A 12,937-nucleotide genomic window follows, 5' to 3' on the forward strand; every position below is an offset into this window, starting at 1 on the left:
GTCCAGGGATTATCTTTGGAGATCTATATTATCTTTTTTAAAATATTTTTTTTAAATTATTGAGGTGAAAATTCACATAACATAAAATTAACCATTTTAAAGTGAACAATTTGGTGGTGTTTAGCACATTTGCAATATTGTGTAATTGCTATCTCTGTATAACAAAACATTTTCATCACCCCCAAAGAAAAGCCAGTACCAATGAAGCATTTCCCCCTCCCTCTAGCCTGTAGCAACCACTGATCTGCTTCTGTCTCTATGGATGTGGCCATTCTGAATATTTTCTAGAAATGGAATCATACAATAAGTAACCTTTTAAAAATTAATTTTTATTTAAGTATAGTTGATTTACAATATTATATTAGTTTCAGGTGTACAGCATAATGTTTCAGTATTTTTATAGATTATACTCCATTAAATGTTCTTGCAAGTAATGGCTATAATTTCCTGTGCTATAAAATATATTTTTGTCACATCTATTTTATAAATAGTAGTTTGTATCTCTTAATCTCATATCCCTAATTTTCCCCTCCTCCTTCCCCCCTCCCCTCCGGTAGCCACTAGTTTATTTTCTATATCTGTGAGTCTATTTCCTATTTCTGTTGTGCTATATACATTCCTTTGCATTATTTTTTAGATTCCACATATAAGTGATATCACACCGTAGTTGTCTTTGAATTATTTTACTAAGCATAATATTCCCTAGGTCCATCCACATTGTTGCAAATGGTAGAATTTTTTTCTTTTTTACAGCATATATGTACCATATCTTCTTTATACATTCATCAGTTGATGGACACTTGGGTTGCTTCCGTATTTGGTTATTGTAAATAGTGCTGCTAGGAATATTGGGGTGGTTGTATATTTTCAAATTAGTGTTTTTGTATTTCCTGGGTATACACCCAGGAGTGGAATTGCTGGATTATATGATAGTTCTATTATTAATTTTTTGAGGAATCTCCATAATGTTTTCCATAGTGGCCCCAGCAATTTACATTCTCACCAACACTGTACATTGGTTTCCTTTTCTCCACATACTCTCCAGCATTTGTTATTTTGTTCTTTTTGATGATAGCCATTCTGACAGGTGTGAGGTGATAACTCATTGTTTTGATTTGCCTTTCTCTAATAATTAGTGATGTTGAGCCTCTTTTCATGTGCCTGTTAGCCTTCTTCAGAAAAATGTCTATTCAGGTTTTCTGTTCATTTTTTCATTGGGTAATTGCTTTTTTTGATACTGAGTTGTATGATACTGAGTTGTATGTGTTGTATATATATTGGATGGACAAATTTCTAGAGATGTACAACCTGCCAAGACTGAATCAATAAGAAACAGGCAATTTGAACACATAGATCACTAATAGTGAAATTGAATTTGTAATTTAAAAAACTCCCAGCAAACAAAAGTCCAGGACCAGACAGCTTCATAGGGGAATTCTACCAAAAATATAAAAAAGAACTAGTACCTAACCTTCTCAAACTATTCCAAAAAATTTGAAGAAGAGGGAAAGCTCCCAAATTTGTTCTGTGAGACCACCATTACCTTGATACCAAAACCAGACAAAGACAGCACAAAAAAACAGAAAATTACAGACCAATAGCTTTGACAAATATAGACCCAAAAATCCTAAACAAAATATTCACAAACTGAATCCAGCAATATGTAAAAAGAATGATACACCATAATCAAGTTGTATTTATTACAGGGATGCAAGGATGGTTCAACATTTGCAAATCAATCAATGTGATATACCACATTAACAAATGGATAAAAATCACAAGGTCATCTCAATAGATGCAGAAAAAGATTTTGACAAAGCTCACCATCCATTCATAATAAGAACTCTCATCAAAGTGGGTATAGAAGGAACATATCTCAACATAATAAAGACCATTTATGACAATCACACAGCTAACACTATACTCAATGGTGAAAAGCTGAAAGCTCTTCTTTTAAACTCATGAACAAGACAAGGATGACAACTCTTGCCACTTCTATTTAATATAGTACTGGAAGTCCTAGCCACAGCAATCAGACAAGAAAAAGAAATAAAAGCATCCAAATTGATAAGGAAGAAGTAAAACTATCACAATTTGCAGATGACATGATACTTTATATAGAAAATTCTAAATTCTTCACCCCAAAACTATTAAAACTAATAAATGAATTCAGCAAAGTGGCAGGATACAATATTAATATACAGAAATCTGTTGATTTTCTGTACACTAATAATGAACTATCAGAAAGAGAAAGTTAAAAACAAATCCCATTTAAAATTGCATTCAAAAGAATAAAGTACCAGGAATAAACTTAACCAAGGCAGTGAAAGACCTGTACTCTGAAAACTATAAAACACCGATGAAGGAAATTGAAGATGATACAAAGAAACGGAAAGATATCCCATGCTCTTGGATTGGAGGATTAAAAATTAATATTTTTAAAATAGCCATACTACCCAAAGAAATCTACATGTTTAGTGCAATACCTATCAAAATACCCATGACATTTTTCACAGAACTAGAACAAATAATCCTCAAATTCACATGCAAGTACCAAAGATCCTGAATTGCAAAAGCAATCTTGAGAAAGAAAAGCAAAGCTCAAAGTATCTCATGCTCCGACTTCAAACTATGCTACGGTATCAAAACAGCATGGTACTGGCACAGAAACAGACACATAAATCAGTGGGACGGAATAGAAATCCCAGAAATAAACTCACACACCTATGGTCAATTAATCTATGATAAAGGAGGTAAGAATATGGAAAAGACAGTCTCTTCAATAAGTGGTGCTGGGAAAACTGGACATCTCTTTATAAAACAATAAGATTAGAACATTTCCTCACACCATATACAAAAAGAAACTCAAAATAGATTAAAGACATAAATGTAAGACCTGAAACCATAAAACTCTAGAAGAGAACATACATAGAACAGTCTTTGACATAAATCAGAGCAGTATTTTTTTGGATCTGTCTCCTAAGGCATAAAAATAAAAGTAAAAGTAAACAAATGCTTAATTAAATGCCTTTGCACAGCAAAGGAAACTATCAACAAAATCAAAAGACAGCTGACAGAATGGGAGAAAGTATTTGCAGATAATAAGTGACTTTTTGTGCCTGGGTTTTTTCACTTAGCATGTTTTCAAGGTTCATCCATGTTGTACCATTATCAATACTTCATCTCTTTTTATGGCTGAATAATATTCCAATGTGTGTATATACCAAAATTTGTTTACTCATTTATCTGTTGACAGGCATTTGGTTGTTTCTACCTTTCATCTATTGTGAATAACATTAATATATTATTCCACTTAGTATAATACCCTCTAAGTCCATCCATGTTATGGCAAGTGGTACAACTTCATTCTTTTTATGGCTGAGTAATATTCCATACCATATCTTCTTCATACATTCATCTATCAATGAACATTTAGGTTGCTTCCATATTTTGACAGTTGTAAATAATGCTGCAATGAGCATAGGATTTGAATGAGTTTTTCTTTCTTTTTGAATAAGTGTTTTTGTTTTCTTCTGGTAAATACCCAGAAATGCAATTGGTGGATCATATGATAGTTCTATTTTTAATTTTTTGAAAAATCTCCGTAGTGGTTGCACCAATTTGCATTTCTACCAGCAGTGCACATGGATGCCTTTTTTCCCATATCCTTGCTAACACTTGTTATTTGTTATGTTTTTGATGATAGCACATTCTGAGATGATATCTCATTATAGTTTTTATTTCCATTTCCTTGATGATTAATGATGTTGAGCATCTTTTCATGTATCTGTTGTTTGGAAAAATGTCTATTCAGGTCATCTGCCCATTTTTAATCAATTGTTTGTTTTTTCATGAGTTCTGTGGTTTATTTATATAATTCAGATATTAACCACTTATTAGATATATCATTTGCAAATGTTTTCTCCCTATCAATAGGTTGCCTTTTTGTTTTGTTGATGGTTTCCTTCACTGTACAGAAGCTTTTTAGTTTGATGTAGTCCCATATGTTTATTTTTGCTTTTGTCTCCCTTGCCTGGGCTGATAGATCAAAAAAATCATTCCAAGGTTGATGTTGAAGAGCATACCACCTAAGTTTTTTTTTTTTTTCATGAGTTTTATTGTTTCAGGTTTTCCATTTAAGTATTTAACCCATTTTGAGTGGTTTTTTTTTTTTTCTGTACATGGTATGAGAAAAAGGTTCAAATTCATTTGTTTGCATGTAGCTGTCCAGCTTTCTCAACACAATTTATTAAAGCTGTTGTCTTTTCCCAATTGTATATTCTTGACTAATTTGCTGAAGATTAATTGACCATGTAAGGGTGGGTTTATTTCTGGACTCTCCATTCTGTTCCCTTGATCTATGTGTCTTTTTTTGTGCCAGTACCATACTGTTTTGATTACTGTAGCTATGTAATATAGTTTGGCCTAGGAGTGTGATACCTCCAGCTTTGTTTTCCTTTCTCAAGATTACTTCGACTATTTGGGGTCTTTCTAGTTACATACAATTTTAAGATTATATGTTGAAAAACACCATTGTTATTTTGATAGAGATTGCATTGAATGTGTAGACTGCATTGAGTAGTATGGATATTGTAACAATATTTGTTCCTCCAATTCATGAGTACAGTATATCTTTCCGTTTGTGTCATCTTCAAGTTTTTTCATCAATGTGTTATAGTTTTCAGAGTACAAGTCTTTTACCTTCTTGGTTAGATTTATTCCTAGGTATTTTATTCATTTTGATACAATTTTCTTCATTTGTCTTTCTCATAGATTGTTATTAGTGTTTAGAAATGCTATGTATATCTGTATATTAATTTTTTACCCTACAAATTTGCTAAAATCATTTATTCTAATAGTTTTTTTTTTTTTTTTTAATGAAGACTATAGGGTTTCTATGTATAGTATCAAGTCATCTGCAAACAGTGGCAGTTTTACTTCTGCCTTTCCCATTTGGATTTCTTTGTTTCTTTTTCTTATATGATTGCTCTAGCTAGGAATTCCAATACTAAGTTAAATAAAAGTAACAAGAGTGGGCATCCTTATCTTGTTTCTCATCTTAGAGGAAATGCAATCATATCATTGAGTATGATGTTGGCTATGGGTTTATCATATATAGCCTTTATTATGTTGAGGTATATTCCCCCATGCCTAAAATTTTGTTGAGGATATTTACATCTGTGTTCATCAGAGATACTGGTCTGTAGTCTTTTTTATAGTTTCAGTGTCTGGTTTTGTTATCAGGGTGATGCTGACCACATAGAATGAGCTTGGAAATATTCCTTCCTCTTCAATTTTCTGGAATAGTTTGAGAAGGATAGTTATTAAGTCTTCTTTGAAATGTTTGGTAGAACTCACCTGTGAACACATGTAGTTGTAGACTTTTGTGTGTCAGGAACTTTTTTAAATTATTTATTTAGTTTCATTACTAGTAACTGGTCTATGCAGATTTTTCATTCCTTCATGAGTCAGTCTTGGAAGATTTTATATTTCTAGGAATTTGTCCATTTTTTCTAGGTAATCCAATTTGTTGGCATATAATTTTTTGTAGTAATCTCTTACAATATTGATATCTATTGTATTGGTTGTAACTTCTCTTTCAGTTCTGATTTTATTTGGGTGCTCTCTTTCTCTCTGTTTCTTTTTTGTTGTTGTTGTTTCTTAATGAGTCTGGCTAAAGGTTTATTGATTTTGTTTATTCTTTCAACAACTATCTCTTAGTTTCATTGATCTTTTCTATTTTTTTAATCTTTATTTCATTTATTTCCACTCTGATCATTAATATTTCCTTCCCTCTGCTAACTTTGAGTTTCATTTGTTGCTCCCATTCTAGTTCCTTAGGTGTAAGTTTAGATTGTTCATTTGAGATTTTTCTTGTTTCCTGAGTTAGGCCTGTATTGCTATAAATTTCCATCTTAGAAATGCCTTTGTCATGTCCCGTTATCTTGGAATGTTGTATTTCCATTTTCATTTGTCCATGGTATTTTTTTTTTTTTTTTGCGGTACGTGGCCTCTCTCACTGTGGAGCACAGGTTCCAGACGCACAGGCTCAGCAGCCATGGCTCACAGGCCTAGCTGCTCCACGGCATGTGGGATCTTCCCAGACCAGGGCACGAACCCATGTCCCCCGCATCAGCAGGTGGACTCTCAACCACTGTGCCACCAGAGAAGCCCTGTCCATGGTATTTTTTAATTTTCTCTTTGATTTCCTCATTGATCCTTTGGCTTTAGTAGTGTGTTGTTTAGACTCCACATGTTTGTGTTTTTTTCTTGTGGTTGATTTCTAGTCTCATACCATTGTGGTTAGAAAAGACGCTTGGTATGATTTCATTCTTATTAAGTTTTTTGAGCTTGTTTTGTGGCCTAGCATGTGATTTATCCTGGAGAATGTCCCATGTGCGCTTGAAAAGAATGTTATTCTGCTGTTTTTGGATGAAGTGTTCTGTACAGATCTATTAAATCCAAGTGATCGAACATGTCATTTAAGGCTAGTGCTTCTTATTTGTCTTCTGTCTGGATGATCTGTCCATTTACCTCAGTGGGGTGTTAATGTTTCCTACTATTATTGCCTTACTGTCAATTTCTCCCTTTGTTTGTCAGTATTTGGTTTATGTATTTATGTGCTCCAGTGTTGGGTGCATATATATTTATAAGTGTTATATCTTCTTTTTGGATTGATCCCTTTATCATTACATAATGTCCTTTGTTTTTTGTTATCTTTGTTTTAAAGTCTGTTTTATCTGATATAAGTATTACTACCCCAGCTTTCTTTTTGTTTCAGTTTGCATGGAATATTCTTTCCATCCCTTCCTTTTCAGCCTGTGTGTGTCTTTAGATATGAAGTGAGTCTTTTGAGGAAGCATGCAGATGGATTTTTTTAAATCTGTTTTTCCACCCTGTGTCTTTTGATTGTGGCCTTAGCCCATTTATATTTGCATTAAAGTAATACTTGATAGGCATATAGTCTTTGCCATTTTGTTGTTTTTTGTTCAGTTTTGTTTTTCTTCTTTATTCCTTTCTTCTTCTCTTGCTCTCTTCCCTCATGGTTTGATGAATTTTTCAATGTTTGTTTTTCTTTTTTTCATGTATCAATTATCAGTTTTTTCATTTGTATTTACTGTGAGATTCTTATATAACAACCTATGTGTATAGAAGTCTGTTTTAAGCTGATTGTCACTTAAGTTTGAGCATGTTCTAAAAACACTACGCTTTTATCTCCCCCAAATATGTGTTTGACATTATCTTTTACATCTTTTTATTTTGTGTATCCCTTAACTGATTATGTAGAGATATATGATTTTACTGGTTTTGTCTTTTAATCTTTATACTAGATATAAAGGTGCTTGATCCACTCACTACTTTTACCATGTTTTTCCCTTTACTGTTGAGACCTTTTCTTTCACAGTTTTCATATTTCTAGTTATGGGCTTTTCTGTTTTGTTTAAGGGAGTCCCTATAACATTTTTTGTAATGTCAGTTTAGAGTGATGAACATCTTTACCTTTTTCTTATCTAGGAAACTCTCTCTCCTTCAGTTCTGAATGATAAACTTGCTGGATAGTGTATTGGTTGAAAGTATTTTCCCTTCAGTTCTTTGAATATATTGTTCTACTCCCTTCTGGTGTCTAAAATTTCTGCTGAAAATTCAGCTGATAGCATTGTGGGGGCACCTCTATATGTAACTAGTTGTTTTTCCCTTGCTGCTTTTAAGATTCTCTCTCTTTTGGGATTCCCTGGTGGCGCAGTGGTTGAGAGTCCGCCTGCTGATGCAGGGGACACGGGTTCCTGCCCCGGTCCGGGAAGATTCCACATGCCGCAGAGCGGCTAGACCCGTGAGCCATGGCCACTGAACCTGCGCGTCTGGACCCTGTGCTCCACAACAGGAGAGGCCACGACAGTGAGAGGCCCACGTACAGCAAAAAAAAAAAAAAAAAAAAGATTCTCTTTTAAAAAAAAATTTTATTGGAGTATAGTTGATTTACAATGTTGTGTTAGTTTCAGGTGTACAACAAAGTGAATCTGTTATGCATATATCCCCTCTTTTTTTGATTCCTTTCCCATATAGGCCATTACAGAGTATTGAGTAGTGTTCCCTGTGCTCTACAGTAGGTCTTTATTAGTTATCTATTTTATGTATAGTAGTGTGTATATGTCAATCCCAATCATCCAATTTATCCCTCCCCCCGCTTACCCCCTGGTAACCATAAGTTTATTTTCTACATCTGTAACTCTATTTCTGTTCTGTAGATAAGTTCATTTCTACACTTTTTTTTTAGATTCCACATATAAGCAATATCATATGATTTTAGTCTTTCTCTGTCTGACTTCACTCAGTATGACAATCTCTAGGTCCATTCATGGTGCTGCAAATGGCATTATTTTGTTCTTTTTAATGGCTGAGTGATATTCCATTGTGTATATGTACCACATCCCAATGAAAAATGGGTGGAAGATCTGAATAGACATTTCTCCAAAGAAGATATACAGATGGCCAAAAATCACATGAAAAGATGCTCAGCATCACTAATTATTAGAGAAATACAGATCAAAACTACAATGAGGTATCACCTCATACTGGTCAGAATGGCTGTCATTAAAAAGTCTACAAACGATAAATGCTGGAGTGGGTGTGCAGAAAAGGGAACCCTCCTACACTATTGGTGGGAATGTAAACTGGTACAGCCACTATGGAGAACAGTATGGAGGTTCCTTAATAAACTAAAAATACAGCTACCATATGATCCAGCAATCCTACTCCTGGGCATATATCCAGAGAAAACCATAATTCAAAAAGATACATACACCCCAATGTTCATTGCAGCACTATTTACAATAGCCAGGACATGGAAGCAGCCTAAATTCCCATCAACAGAGGAAAGGATAAAGATTCTCTCTTTATCTTTAACTTTTAACATTTTAATTATAATGTGTCTTGGTGTAGGTCTCCTTGAGTTATCTTGTTTGATACTCTCTGTACTTTCTGGACTTGGATGTCTGTTTCCTTTGCCTGGTTAATAAGTTTTCAGTCATTATTTCTTCAAATAGGTTTTCTAATCTTTTCTCTCTCTCTTCTCCTTCTGGAACTCCCTGTAATGATAATTTTAGTATGCTTGATGTTTTTCCAGAGGTCCATAAACCAGCAGTCCCCAACCCCCAGGCTGTGGACTGGTATTGGTCCATGGCCTGTTAGGAACCAGGCCACACAGCAGGAGGTGAGCAGCAGGCCAGCGAACGAAGTTTCATTTGCCTCTCCCCATTGCTTGCATTACTGTCTGAACCATCACTCGCATTACTTCCTGAACCATTACGCACATTACCCCCCGAACAATCCCCCTATTGCTCTCATTACCACTGGAACAATCCCCACCCCCATCCGTGGAAAAACTGTCTTCCACAAAACTTGTCCCTGCTGCCAGAAAAGTTGGGGACCGCTGCCATAAACTATCCTCATTTTTTTTGTTTTCGTTTCTTTTTTGTTCTTTGCTATTTTGGGGTGATTTCCACTAGCTTGTCTTCCAGATAGGTGATCCTTTCTTCTGCATCATCTAATCTATGTTGGCTCCCTCTAGTGTTTTTTATTTCATTATTTTATTCTTAAGCCCTGATTGATTCTTTTTTATGTTTTCCATCTTTTTGTTGAAGTTTTCACTGTGTTCTTCCAATCTTCTCCTGAATTCACTGAGTATCTTTATAACCACTAATTTGAACCTCTTCTCTGGGAGATTGCTTATCTCTGTTTCATTTAGTTCTTTTCCTGAATTTTTCTCTTGTCGCTTCACTTGGAACATATTCCTTTGTTTCCTTATTTTGCCTAACTCTGCTTTTGTTTCTATGTATGTAGTAGATCAGGTATGTCTTCCAGTCTTGAAGGAGTGGCTTTGTGTAGAAGGTGTCCTGTGGGACCCAGTAGTGTTGTCTCCCTGGCCAGGTGCTCAGGGGTATCCCTAGTGTTGGCTGTGTATGTCTTCATGTTTTGATTGGGCCATGATTGCTGTGGGCATGCTAGTGTTCAGGGCTGGCCTGGTTCAACTTTTGTGGGCCATCTGCTGTGCAGGCCAGACCCCAGGGTAGGAGTTGCTTTGAGGAGATGCCAGTGCTGGCAGAGGATGTTGTCTGCTGCATCTGGCAAGGCAGGGGACCACTTTGGAGATGCTCTGGGGCCAGCTTTGGGAGCTTGCTGGGACTGGCGGAGTGGAGTGGTGCTTTGGATGGGCTTTGGTGCCAGCCAAGGGTGCCTACTGGGTCTGGAAAAAAGGAGAACCACTTTGGAGGAGCATCAGCTGTACTGGGTCCACAGGTAAACCTGGGGCTGGGTAAGTGGTGCTATTAGGTTAGAGGGGGAGGGTCAGAAATGGCTCTTGCTAGTGCTGTACCAGTTAGGTAGAGTGTAAGCCATAAACAGACAAAACAAAACAATCAAACCAAAAAAATCTGGTGCCCACTAGCCCCCTTTCTGTACCCAGAGAAAGTTCCAAGGGATCCCTGCCCCTTAGGCACACACTCTAAAATAAGTCAGTGAATTTCTTTCATATATGCCCCAGGTTTTTTTCAGGCTGCTGTCTCTGCACTGGGACTCAGAGTGAGTGAGTTTTTGCATGAGTCCTTTAAGAGCAAAGTCTCATTTTCCTACAAAACTCTGGCTCTCCTGGTTTTCAAAGCCAGATGTTATGGGGTTTCATCTTCCCAGAGCAGCTCTCCTGGGCTGCGGAGACTGATTTGGGTTTTGGAGCTGTTGGTCCTCAGGGGGAGCCTTTGAAGCTATGATATCCTTCCCAGGTGTAGGTCACCATGCCAGGGTGGGTCCTAGCCAGACTGCATCTCTATGCCTCCTATATTTTAAGGAATATTTTTCCTTTTTTTTCTTTAGTTGTGGAAAAGCTTTTCTGCTGGTCTTCAGGTCATTCTCAGAGATAGTTTCTCTATATGTAGTTGTAATTTTGGTGTCTGCCTGGGAGGAGGCAAGCCCAGGATCTTCCTACTCTGCCATCCCATCCCAACCCCTAAATTTCATTCTTGAGTTAAAGTTTCAAATGTAAACCACATTACCTATCCCTCTGGAATCAGTATTTTTTTTTTTAAACTTTTTATTTTATATTCAAGTATAGCTGATTAACAATGTTGTGTTAGTTTCAGGTGTACAACAAAGTGACTCAGTTATACATATACATGTATCTATTCTTTTCAAATTCTTTTCCAAGTTAGGTTGTTACAGAATATTAAGCAGAGTTCCCTGTGCTATACAGTTGGTGCTTGTTGGTTATCCATTTAAAATATAGCAGTGTGTACATGTCAGTATTGCTGACATCAGCTGGAAACAAAGAGCCTCAAGGATATACAGACCCTCAGGGTGCAAAGTTGCAATTTTCTTCCCCTATTGAAAACCCTCATGAAGCATTTTTTCTTATTAATTGGGCAGTGTATTGCATTTTGTTTACATGAAAGAAACCCTTGTAATAGATGTTGTGTTGTGCAGAACTTCCTATTATCACCAAGGAAAAATCTCAACACAATGGTGAAAGCTTACTAGAAGTCAAACAGATGAGTTTGGCTCCACTGTTGAACTTCTGTGATTCTTCTTGAAAGAGGGCCAGAGTACTTATATTACTTTGGGAGCCCCACTGGAAGCTGGAGATGATTTTCAAAGAAAAGATCACTATACAGATAGTTACACTTAAATATTAGTGATACCAGATCTTGCATCAAAATAAAATTGGAAAAAATCATTTTTACTTTTGTAGACAAATACACAAATATACATATGTATCTAATTTTCCTAACATATCTGAAATATACATAGAAGGAATACCTAAAGAAATACATACATACGACAAAAGACATTGTCCTAGGTGATTTTTTTATTTTTCTATTTTTTATGTTCTTCCAAATGTTCTACAATTAACATACATATATTAATGTTTGTATGTATATATTAAATCAAAGCTTCAAAAATCTTTCCCACAGCTTGCCACATAAGAATATACATTACTGACTGTTAACAAATTCATAGTAATTTTTGCTGTGATGAAACACAGCAGTTGGCAATAATTCAACTAAAATGTATTGAGTATATATTATGTGCAAGACACTGTGCTATGAACTGTGGCAGATACAGAGGGAAGTAAGACATGATTCTTGTCCTCAAGAAAATAGTTCATCACTGAATTTAGTATATAGAATAACTAAGGTAATAAAAGAGAGATTCTATGAACTATGGCAGTGTTTTTGAAAATTGCCAATGCATGAGAATCACCTGGGGAAATTATTAAAGATGCAGATTTCTTATCCCTTCCCTGGTAGTCCTATGATTAGGAATTTCCATTTTAGTAACACTTCAAGGAGATGCTTCAAAGAACACTGAAATAAATGATAATGAAATGAGCATTGATTTAAGAGACACGTATTTGCCCTGTCTCTTTGTTTCTGCCTGTTACTAGGACATGTTTGGGCAACTTGTTTAAACTCACATCTTCAAACTCCATATATATAAATTGAGACAACCATTCTTACATATATATATAAATTGAGACAATCATTCTTACATTATAGGGATATTATAGGTAATATAAATAATATTCCTAAGTTATCCAGACCAGTCTACACAGTAGTTGCTCTCAGGTATATGGTATGGAAGTTTTTATCAATTCGAAGGCAGCGCTAGTGTTGGAGAGAGGAAAGAAATTCTGAATCAAATGAAGCAGAAGAAGCAATCAGAGAAGCTTTATGCAGAAATGGAAATTGGACTGGGTCTTGAATGTTGAGAAACACTTTTTTTTTTTCCTATGGTATGCGGGCCTCTCACTGCCGTGGCCTCTCCCGCCGCGGAGCACAGGCTCCGGATGCGCAGGCCCAGCGGCCATGACCCACGGGCCCAGCCGCTCCGCGGCACGCGGGATCCTCCCGGACCAGGGCACGAACCCGCGTCCCCTGCATCGGCAGAC

This window comes from Orcinus orca, chromosome 13, assembly GCF_937001465.1.
Source record: "Orcinus orca chromosome 13, mOrcOrc1.1, whole genome shotgun sequence".
NCBI classification, from domain to species: Eukaryota; Metazoa; Chordata; class Mammalia; order Artiodactyla; family Delphinidae; genus Orcinus; species Orcinus orca.